Raw genomic sequence first — 10,689 nt, 5'->3', positions numbered from 1 at the left:
TTGGGCTAGTGCTCACTCACCCTCCCACTGGAAATTTGTTTCCTGATGTTCTGATGTTCATGTTTCAATTTGTGCCCATTGCCTGGACCACTTCCTCTGGGCACCACTGAAAAAAGGCTGGCTCCATCCTCTCTGTACTGTTCCTTTAGGTATTTATATACATTGGAAATGTTCCCCTGAGTCCTCTCCAGGCTGAACAGCCCCAGCTCTCTCAGTCTCTTCTCACAGGACGTGTGATCCAACTCCTTCATCATCTTAGTAACACTCCACTGGGCTCTCCTTAAAAGCTCTATAATTAAACATTTTGGTTAAAAACAATGCTTTCCACTTAAAACTATAATTTGCAGACTTTTTTCCTTGTTTTCCCATTCATTGTTACCAAAGCAGTCCTGTGTTGGCATTAAAGAAAATTCTGTTTCCTTTCTTTCCCCTCCGTCTTCCTTTTTCTCATATTTCAGATTGTCTCTTATACCAGATCAAACTGATGAAACACATCACAACATGGTAAGGAAATTTTCATTTAATGCCATCATTATTTCTGTGCCAAATATTAGTTCAAATGTCACAAAGCACCAAGAACAAGCCCTCTAACTTTCACCCAAAAAACATAACTATGAGGATATATGGAAAAAATTAATTTGACATGCAAATTGCCTAGATTTTGAAACAGAAAAGCTATTAAGAACATGAATCATGTCGTGGAAGATAAAAACATGGGTGAAAACAGAAATACCCTGGGACTGGCTTCTGCTGAAAGCTGCAATCTGTGTGTATGTAGGAGGCCTTTAGAGTCTCTTACTAGTGCTAAAGCTGCTTAAATCTGGGGGCAGGCTGATTCAGCAGTCTGGATCCACCTAGCAAAAGTGATGCCTCAGAGTGCACTGGTTCACAGAAGTGTCCTCCTCTCCTCCACATGGAGCCAGGGAGTGGGGGATGCCCTCCAGTGCAATCTCACGGGCTCTGGACAATCACTGCTGGGAACAGGAGCGTGCAGCAGAGATAACTGATGTCATGCACTGCCATCTGCTGTGTCTCTTCTCACACTGCCACACGAAACTCAAGCCAGGAAGATATGGAGCTTGAAAGAAAACTGTCACTGAACATCATTCTCATGGAGTTTCAAGAAGGGGTTGCATAAGGGTATGGATACAATGCACTAATAGACACAAAAGGCATATATATCCTCTAAAGGTCCCAAGTTTTGCATAGCAAAGGAGACTGTCCATATTCTTCCTTTTTGAAAATAGGCATTTGATGGGTACTAGCACATTAATGAGTGAAAGCATATATAAACTAGAACAATTATCAGTGTCGTAAGATGCTTTAAGACTATTTGGATGTGCTGCTGACTTTTATCCTATCTGAAAATTTATGTTAACCCCCAAGAGTGAGGCTCAGAAAACCTGTCAAATATATTTGCATATATTCCAGCTCAGAATCTCCCCAGGACAGTAGCTACACTCTATTTATAGATAAAAAGCTAGTTGATAATCTGAGGGAGCAGCTGGCCTTTTGAAGTGCTAAGAGCAGACCACAAAGTGTTACATGGCAATTGCAGAGTGAGAAAAGACATAGGACAGTGCAGGACTTTATGAAGAAAATAGCAGTTTTGTCATGGAAAGGCTGGGAATATTGGCACCCATACCACACTCCTGCCAACTTCAATAGGACAAGTCCTGGCATCACATTCGTCTCTCTGTGAAATGGGTATAATCCTATGGTACATTGGTGCATTATACTGTAGCTCTCCTTTTTCCCAAAAAGGTATATCATTTGTTCATTTAAAACCTATTCCTGCTTTCTATCCAAGTCCTGTAACCTCTCCATACATACCACCACAGATCTATCCTATAACATTTTTTAGTCCCACCTGTTTATTTTATCGTCTTCATTGTATTTTTCTCTAACTGAACATTGTAATGTTATACAAAGCAGGAGAATACCTATTGGAAAAAAAAATTTCATTACCTTTGCTTTCTGACTTACCTTACACAAAAATAAGATTGAAGTCTAGTAGAACCAACCACTCTGCTTGGTTCTACCAGACTTTAGTCTTACTTTTGCATCAGAGCAGTGGAGGTCAAGTGATGAAAATTCAGTCAGCATGTCCCATTGTCAGCTTGTGGGACATGGCATTATCACACTTAACCTAAATATATATGAACTACAAGAAACTATTATCCAAGGGTATAGAATGGCCTGGAAAACCATATCAGGGGAGTTATGTGCAGCTTTTATCAGGGTGGAGCTATGTATCATGTATAGTCCCACAGGGTATACCTGGAGTCTCTCGCAACAAAATATTGTCATGAATGCGCTGGAATTATCACATTTGCATATATGGAAATGTATTGAAAGGCTGATATAGAATTGAAAATGATCATGACAAATCAGAGGCACAGTCCAACAGAAATAAAATATTCAAAGGAGAAGTGCAGAATTTACTGTAGTTAGATAAGGACTGTCAGCTGCTCCGGTGCTGGATGGCAGATGACTAATCAGCTCTGAAAAAAAAGGAGCTGGCAGTTACTATGGATCACAAGCTGAACATGAGTCAACAACATCACACTACTACAAAAAAAGAGAAACATCACATTGAGGTGAAAAAATAGAAAATTAGTTTGCAGCACTGGCAGGATCATCTCTTCATCCTACACAGCTCTGGCCAGACTTCAGCTGGGGAACTGAATTGAGTGATGCTCAATTTCTGGGCAAGAATCCCCAGAAGACGGATGACTGAATCAGGTCTGGAACATAGGCTGTGAAGAAGATAAGTTGATATTTGACCTGTTCATCCATAGCAGAAAAGAGTCAAAAAGAACATGAGAACACTACAACAGATGCTCAGCAAAACTATAAAAATTGCTGTCTTTGAGGATTGGCAAAACCTGATTGAATGAGGTGTGATTCAGCCTGCAGTCCTAGCAACTTGAAAATCCTGTGGGATAGGAACACCTCTACTTTGAAGACATGCTGAGAAAGTAAGGGATATTCAGCCTGGAGAGAGAAGGTTATGAGACCTCATAGAAACCTCCCAATACCTTAAGGGATACAAGGAAGAGAAAGCAACCAGAAAGGAACACTTTATCAGCAACTGTAGTGATAAGACATGGAGCAATGAGTTCAAACTGAAATAGGTGAAATTCAGGTTCGATATACAGCAAAAATTCTTTACAGTGAAGATGCTGAACACTGGCACAGGTTACCCAGAGAAGTTATGCATGCCCCATCCCTGGAAGTGTTCAAGGCCAGGTTGGATGGGGCTCTGAGCAACCGGGACCCCATCTCATAGCAGGGGGGCTGGAATCAGATCATCTGTTTTGTCACTTCCAACCCAAACTATTCCGTGATTCTATGGCATTGGGAGGAAGGGCTCCACGTCTTCAAGTTTTCAGGTTGGGAATGTTTAATGTTGTTTGGTTTTGCAGGGTAGAAGTCTGTTTGGATTTTGACTGCTGAAAAAAGTCTCTGGAGGCAAGAACAACTCCCTTCCCACGCAGAGGTATTTGCAATAGAGATTTATACCAAATTGCACAGAGTGAAATCTATGCAAACACCAGCAGCAGACACCCCCCAGAGAGGAGTTTTATTGAAAGTGCTGACTGCAATGCACATTAAATACTCCTTTGTTTCTACCTCTGTTTGTCAGCAAACTTAGCAGTAATGGAACTTCTACCCTCACCTGTAGGACATAGCCCTAGAAAGAATTCACCACACTGGGTTTTCCATTCCTTTCCCTTTTCTTCCCCCTCAAGGTAAAAGCTCTATTTTGTCTTGTTTACTGCTTATCATAACCTTTATCTTTAAAGAAATTTGTTTCTTATAGTTAGGGTATTTAGTCCTACTGTGTGTGCTACACACACAGTGGTTAAAAGTCTCTTTAAGAGCCCAGTGGCTGGCATTGATTTTTTGTTGTTGTTGTTGGTTTTTTTAAGATCATTGCAAAAATATTTCTTTGGGGGCTGGGGAGTAAACGTATGTAAAAAATTAAACTTTAGGAAAAAATAAACTTTAGAAAAATATCCAAGAGCAGTGGTCACCCAGTGCTGGCATAATGCCAGCTTTGATGCTATCTCCAACTCACTGGCAAGCTGTTTGCAGGCATATTTTTGATATAATTTCCTTACATCCATTGCAAATTTCCTTTTTATAAGGTGTTAGGTTCTATACTACAGCTCTGGGAACTATATTAAAGGATCTTATTATAGGACAGAAACAACAAGATATCTAGAAAGCTGGAGTGGAAGCTAAATATTTGTAAGAAATCCAAAGGGATTCCACAGAGATTGCCTTTCAGTGGTTTCATGTATTATGCATGTTTAAAAAACCATCTGGAATCCCAATAAGCATACCAAATAATATAACATAATTTGGTTAAATAAGAAAACCCCCAAGCATACAGGGCAAATTCCTTTGTATAAAGATCCCTCTTGTCTTCTAGATTGCCTAGATTCATCTCTCTTACCAGAGACAGGTACACAGTCACCACAGAGTTACTTAATGAGGATGGAAGGAGAAAGGCAACAAAACATGAACATTTTTTTCCAAATGGGATAAAGATGTGCATTTTCCTAGGTCAGGTATAGAAAGATCTAAGAAAGACACTAAGCTCCTGCTCTAACAGTTGAATTCAGTACCTAGAGGTGGAGAGAACATGTAAAGCAGCCTTTAAAGCAGGTGGAGGTTCACATCTCAGTTAATGCAGTCTCTTGCAAAAGCCAAGCTCTCACCTAGGTTTTAATGGAATCTGAAGGAAGCAGATTAAGTCTTTACATTACTATAGATTCAAAACAAAGTGCAATATTTCCCTCTGGGTTGTCAGCATCCTTTTTCAGTTGTCTAGTTGTTTCATATCTGAATAAGAAAACTTCCATTTATTTATGTAATCACACTGACATCAGGATTTCTACAAAATCTCTCCTCATGTTGCCTCTGCCCTCCACCTGGTTCCACTTAAGCTCATTAGTCAGGAATGATACCCCACAGGGTGGTTCCCAGCAGTGCTGGTCCTTTGCTCCCAGAGCAGGGCCAGCTGCTCTCCTGCATCCTGTCATGTCAGGGCAGGCTGTTGCATGAGGGTGTGGTGCTGGACTCTGACAATAGGCAGGAACTACAGCTCACAGTTTTGCCACTGGCTTAATTTCAAACATCCTCAGCATGGACACAGTAACCTTGCTGTTTACCTATCTGAGGTAAAAAAGTTGCTTCCAACTTACCTAAACTTGTTTGGTGTTGTTGAACTAATAAAACAAACTCTGAATAGCCTATTTTTCAACACTGATCATGTCTCTGTGCACTGTAAATACTGTGATGTTTATTGCAGGGAAGCTGAAATTATGGAGACACCATCAAAAAAAATGAAAGGAAAATATCAAAGCATGCATTTAAAAAATCCACTTGACATGTTTGCAAATAGACTTTCAAAACTTTTCAAACTTTTTGTTGCTGAAATTATGGTTGTTGATTATTATCAGCCAGCACATGTTTATCATGAGCAGTAAGATCAGAAAAAATAAGGCAGTTCCCAGAAAAGAAAATTAAATTTGACCACAAAATACACTAAGAGAGGCTGATCCTCTTTTCAGTGAGTGGTTTCTAAGAGTAAGGGCAATAATTTGCAACTGATTTTCTTTCTACATGCTCATCACCAGAGGGAAACAGTTATCTGATGGTTGGTCTGCAATGGAAGAGACAAAGGCAAGCCACAGACAACGGCACAGCTGGACAGGCACCACCCCTGCTCAAGTCAAGGCATTAGCCTGTGAGTGTGGGTCAACAACATGCAAGACCAGGTACAGGCACAAGTTTAATCCAACTCAGGCAAGGACCAGCTCAAACAGAGCTTCCAAAGCAAGGTGGGGGAAGCTGCAAATGAGACTTGTATTGAATGAAGCTGGACCATGTCCCCTGCAGCTGCCAGGCAGGATGCACACCATGAAAACCTGATGCAACTGCTGAAACCTCTGCTGTCATGGCACACAGGGGTAACTTTTAGGGTGGCGCATCGTGTATTGTTAGCATTGAAGAAGCACATGAGACATAGCTCACAGCCTTCCTGGTGGCCAAACTTTCTCAGCTTTTTTTTCTTTTTTATCAAAAATAAAGATATTTTGCATACATCTGAACTAGCATTAATTTTTTTCCCCAGTTTCTCAAGCTTCAGCAAGAAATTCCAGTGTTCTAAGATACTGCAAGTAAAACTGCTCTAGTGCTTTGACAGCTGTGAAATATATCATGCTGTTTCCACAAATGGCTTGTCACAGCCTTTGCACAGATCTCCCAACTAAATTTTGCAGACTCATAGGTACTTTGATAAGTATCACATTACATAAGAGCTTATCTCTAAGGAGTAGATGAGCCCTTTGATATCAGTGAGTTTATTATTATTGATGCAGGATTTATTGAGTGCTTCTACGAGAGTTGTCCACCCCTCCTTACTCCCAGTGCATATAAATGCATATAATACTTTTTAATCTATAGAAACTAGAACATTCTACATAGAAAGCATTTGGCTGCTCCATCCTAGAGAAAAATTTTTACTCTTCCAGGAATCCTTCTGTCTATTCTTCATCTCCATCAAAAGCAAACAAACTTCCATAGTGACTGCTGCCCACCAGGAATCAAGTAGTTGCCTCCTTTCGTGTATAAACATCAGTCAACTTTAACCAGCCTTTAATCTGTCAGTAGCCCTTTGGTAAGAAAACTACCCATTTATACTTCATTAATCATGTTCCAGCAGAACAGGCCAGGATCTGCTAATTCTGTGAGCAGAAACAGACTCTCTTGGGGGTTTTGGTTTGGGGTGTTTTTTTAAGGCCACAAACGGAAAAAGCATGAGTAGGTGTATGAAAATGTGAGTGTGTCAGTGAGTTCCATAGGAGTTTGCCAGCTGGAGGACAGGCATTAATCTGCATTACATGACATCACTGAGGAGATATTGGGAAGCCCCACAGACATCTTTTCTTAATCCTGCATTACATCTCTTCAGGCTGCACTGGATTTTATACTTTCAGAAAACCTCAAGATACAAAAACTGAAAAATAAAATAGAAAAGCTTTCAAAAACAAGTTTTAGAAAATGGATACATTGCCTATTCTCATGACTGTCCAGTTAATGCTCCTACTTTGCTTTTAGGGGCCTTAACATTTTGTAGAAAAGGAGTTTTAGGTGCTTCAAAAGACAGACATTATATTAGATAGCTAAGTTGAAACTCTTATTTAAAAGACCATGTGAAATTTTTCTACTAGTTTCTGATCATCTCAGTTTTTGTACATTCATAGCTAAAAATAGCCTGATCTCATTGAACATACTTATTGTAATCAGTGCAAAGCTCCCATGATTGTCACAAGTATGTGTAATAACAAACCAGAGGATCAGAAGGTGACACAGAAGATTAATTAAGAACAGCAAATCTCTTGAAAGTTTATTAATAAAAAAAAAAGCTAAAAAAACATCTGTGCTTCTCTTCTGTTTTTTGGTGTTCCACAGCTTCCACAGGAGCAAAATGAAGACTTACATGTAAGTACTGTTGTAGGTGACTTTTGAATTTTGCAAATGCATTAAGTGCTTCTCAAGCTTTTAGCTTGTTTTTTTCAGAATCACTGATGATCCTTACCTGAATTCCCACTTTTCACTTTTGTTTTGCTCTAGAAGCAAGTGCCACACAGTTCAGTGATGCTTTCTTTCTCTGTCTTTGCCTAGATAGAGCAGTAGCAGGCTGGGTAAACTGCAACAAACTTCATGTTGTTTTTTAAGCTGTTGAGAGATACCACTTTGGTGCCTGTGCTGATTAACTATAGACTTGGAGTCAACAGAGGAGAAAAATCTCATAAAAAAGAGTGATGTATTTCACTGGCATATCTGAAATAGCTACAGCAGCAGGATGCAGACTGATTCAACAGGTCATTTCCACAGGGTGGCGGGAGGCAGCTCCCCTCCCTCTGAACACAGAGCGTACCAACATCAATGGCAGAGATGCTCGATAAGACTCACACTCTGAGCAATACCTGTGCGCCTGCCGAGAGGAACTCACCTGAATCAACCTACATGCTGGCCTTAGGATGACTCACTGCAGTTCAACAAGATAAATCCCTCTTGGTACAGCTGAAAACTTGTACTCATTCCCTTGCAGGAATGCAGCTCCCTGTGAGCTAGTGGAGGATCCTGAGAACCCTTGAACCACCCTAGCCAGAAAACCACTGTTTGACATGCAAATAGCACTTGACACATCACAAACACCTTCCCCTGTTTCTCTCACTGCCAGACAGAATCTAAGCTTGACAAAGGAACAACAGAAGTGGAATCATCACTAACCATGCCATCCCTGGCTATCAAAAGCATCCACCTCCCCTCTCCCTAGCAGCAAAGTCCTTCAAAAAAAAAAAAGCTCACCCACAGCCAACTCAATAGGCAATCCTTTAAGTTGCAGGAATCATGAAAATATCATATTTGCAGAAGGTATGTCTCTGTGCTAGCTGCCCCCAGGGTCCAGTTCAGAGGGTGAGTCGCCATTCTGGTGACTTCCTTGCAGGCAGCTTTGACAGCCCATCTCACTGCAGTTTCCCTGCCAGCCCCAAAAGCTGCCAGTCCTCAGGGAGGTGGAGGATGGCAGCACTTTCAGGCTCAGGCTGCACAGGAGGACCTCACTTTCAGGCATGCATGGCCTCATGCCTGGATGCCCTTGCAGCAGCATATCAATCTCTCATCCCCAGTGTCACAAACCCCCTGCTCTGTTAATCTAAATGTTCACATCCTCACTCCCAAGAGTAAGAAAGCACTTATGCCTGCGAATCAGCAATTGAAATCACAGGACATTTCTAATCTGATGGTTAATTCTTTTCCCAGCAAGATCCATTTTTTCCCTCAAGCCCCCTACTCAGCCACCAGCTGAGCAGGCACTACTTATGCCTTGTTTTCCCCCAGAAAAGCAGGATCAGACCTCGAGGCCCTGCTGCCTCAGCCTTCCACCCCAAGCTCAGCCCTGGCATCCCCTAATCCTGCTCCAGGGAGCAGCCTAGCTCCAGCTTCCTCCTTTGTGCTGGTGACAGTGCAGAGGTACAGCCCAAACACCCTGCTGGAACTCAGGCTTATGCACATGCTATGCTAGTGGTCTGTATCATTATCTAGCCATCAGTACCTGCTAGTGCTTGCCACTCATTTTCAGGCATCATTTCACATTAATTACTATTCTCTTATTTCATTAACAGCAGTAAAACACTTTGACACAAGACACTTCACACCATGTCTCAATTTAAGTTCACCACTGCTACTTCTGAGATGAACAGCTCAGAGTTTGCAGCAATGGGTCAGTGAGAGCTACAGACCTACAGATAGTAACATATTAATTTTGCATTATGGGAAATGGTGAAAAAGCTCTGACATTTGCTACTACTACATCTAAGAAAATATGTAAATTGATGGAAAGCCAAAGGAAACAGAGATGGGTTCTGTTTAATATGATGCCATATTGCAATTTAGAAAGGTCTTGTGCTGTGCTGTCTGACATGCTTCACTTGGAAATGAAAACTTCTGGATTTCTCTCATTTCCTCACCCTTAAGTTAATGGCAGCAAACATTTGAAGCAATTGCTCCCCTAAGTTTCACTCACTATTATATTGCAGACAATTTACAATGTAGGTCAGAGCCACAGAATGCTGTTTCCATGTAGATGCTCAACCTAGCACCCTGGTGAAGCTAATGAATCAACAAAATTTTGTAAAATTTAATAACTTATTTATCTTCCCTTTTTTCTGGAGAAAAAAAAAAAGGCTAAGTATCTGGACATACTTTTCAAAGGGACTAACTAAACCCTTGCTAAAATCATTCTGAGCTGTGTGAAAAAGAACAGAACAAACTTTCCAAAAGTTATTTCAGAACTGGTCAAAATACAAGAACATTTGCCATGTTTAGAGACCTATATTCCTGTGTTCTATGCAAACTGTGCACGTTATTTCTCCTATCTTAGACAGGATGAACAGGGCAGATTAAAATCCTAATGAAGCTGTAGTTGTCCATATCTAAGAATTCATAGCTATATTTAGGTACTGCATAACCATCAACATACTGAAACTGCCTTCTGAAAACAACTCCTATTCAATACCTACCCTGAAGTTTTTTTTTCATGGAGGATACGTGTGTGGTTCCCACTGGTGCTGTGTTTTGTACTTGAGTCTCAAAAGATTTTCAGTGTTGGTGACCCCTCTTCTCTTTCCCGGGGTCCAACCTGCAGGGCACTTCCAGAGTTTGAGCAGTCACTTCAGTCACTTCTGTCACATCACGCAGCAGGTGTTGTGGACCATTATTTCCCCTGAGCATTCCTGTTGACACAGTACTGACATGTGTCAAGCAAAGCTCTAATGACTCTTTTACAGAAGAGATTTTGATTAACAGCTCTGTCTCTCCATGGTATTTTCCACACAGCTCGTTTCCTACCAGGTGTCTCATCGCCAGCCAGCCACCTGCACAATAGGTTAGCACTAACATTGATTGTCCAGATTTGCTGATAGCTGCAGCACTGAGACATGTACTGAGTCGGCAGAGCTGACTCTAAGTAAGAGGTCACTTTCTAACAAATTTTCTTAAGTCTGAAGGACAACAATCACATTTGTGAATTTGTGTAAGTTTTGCAGGAAAATTGAGATGCTGGTATACCCAGATATTTATAAAAGGTCATTAAGAATTTCCATTAGT

The 10,689-nt window shown here is 40.9% G+C and overlaps 1 long non-coding RNA gene across 1 annotated transcript; it reads left to right on the top strand.

The window, feature by feature from the left end:
* The first annotated feature begins 3,855 nt into the window (after positions 1–3,855).
* LOC146767882 (uncharacterized) lies at positions 3,856–6,119 on the top strand. Its single transcript, XR_014953715.1, has 2 exons — positions 3,856–5,192; positions 5,652–6,119. It is a non-coding gene; the product is annotated as an uncharacterized LOC146767882 (long non-coding RNA).
* The last annotated feature ends 4,570 nt before the right edge of the window (positions 6,120–10,689 follow it).

This window comes from Lonchura striata, chromosome 3 (genome assembly GCF_050655825.1).
Source record: "Lonchura striata isolate lonStrDom1 chromosome 3, ASM5065582v1, whole genome shotgun sequence".
Lineage (NCBI taxonomy): Eukaryota > Metazoa > Chordata > Aves > Passeriformes > Estrildidae > Lonchura > Lonchura striata.
The sequence above is the reverse complement of the archived record's forward strand: the minus strand, read 5'-3'. Positions and strand labels throughout refer to the sequence as shown.